Genomic DNA, 1,057 nt, shown 5'->3' with positions numbered 1-1,057 from the left:
TCAGGTGCATCAAAATGCTAAAGAGATTTTCTAGATGATTTCATGGTATAAGAGAAATGCTCTGAATCAGGAAGGATAGACAGATAGACAGAGACAGAGAGAGAAAATCACAAATTTAAATCAAGAATCTAAAAACTTCCCAGGCAGACATTTAGCATAGCACCTGTTATTATATGATTTTTAATATGCCATTTTATTTAACATGGAAATAAAACATAACAAAAGGTTTTGTCTAGAAAAGATGCTTAGGAAAAAAATCATTTGCTTTAATCACTTTGCTTCTTTTATGAAGTGTCCATTATTCATATAACAAAAATAGAGATTGCCATTTTCCCCTTAGGTGTAGTTATAATTCAGTGCTGTATTACTTTCAAGGTCAATTTCTTTTCTACAACTCTAAGAAACACTGTTTTGGTAATAGAGTTGCTTCTGCATAATAAGTATGCAAAGCTATAATTATTTCAAAATATCACTTAATTTCTGTAACTATAGAATCAATGTCATATAAGTTGACCCTATGTTTTTTTCTGTTAGTGCAAGGCATTCCTTACATTCCTAAGGTATACATAGCTGCAAACATTCACAGGTATCCATTAATGAGGAAGTTTCACATTTATCTTAACACAATGTTTTTCTAAGTGTGGTCTGGGGATTAGCTGCTTCGGATTCCTTGGAAAGCAGAGGATGTTTGGCAAAACATAAATCTATCATCCCTACTACAGTTCTATTTAATCAGGTCTGAGGGTTGTGCCTACCAAAATGCATTTGAATTCACTTGTGAGTAATATTAGGTAACGTGTGAGATTCACTGCTCTAGAAAAGGTGAATATGTTTAAATCATCCTCAAAACTATAATTTCTCCAAGAATATGAGAAGTATTAAAGAAAATCTATCTGGAAACCATTCAGGAATAAACAGCTTTGACAGAAAATATCTAGATGTGAAATCATTGCAGAAATAAAATTTGCTCCTTGTTTATACTGTTGAAGTTTTCTTCTCAACATGTAACATATATCTGGATTTTAAAAAATAATTTTTATTCATATAGCTAACCTAA

Source organism: Hyaena hyaena, unplaced genomic scaffold (genome assembly GCF_003009895.1).
Source record: "Hyaena hyaena isolate Hyena2069 unplaced genomic scaffold, ASM300989v1 scaffold_757, whole genome shotgun sequence".
NCBI lineage: Eukaryota > Metazoa > Chordata > Mammalia > Carnivora > Hyaenidae > Hyaena > Hyaena hyaena.
The sequence above is the reverse complement of the archived record's forward strand: the minus strand, read 5'-3'. Positions refer to the sequence as shown.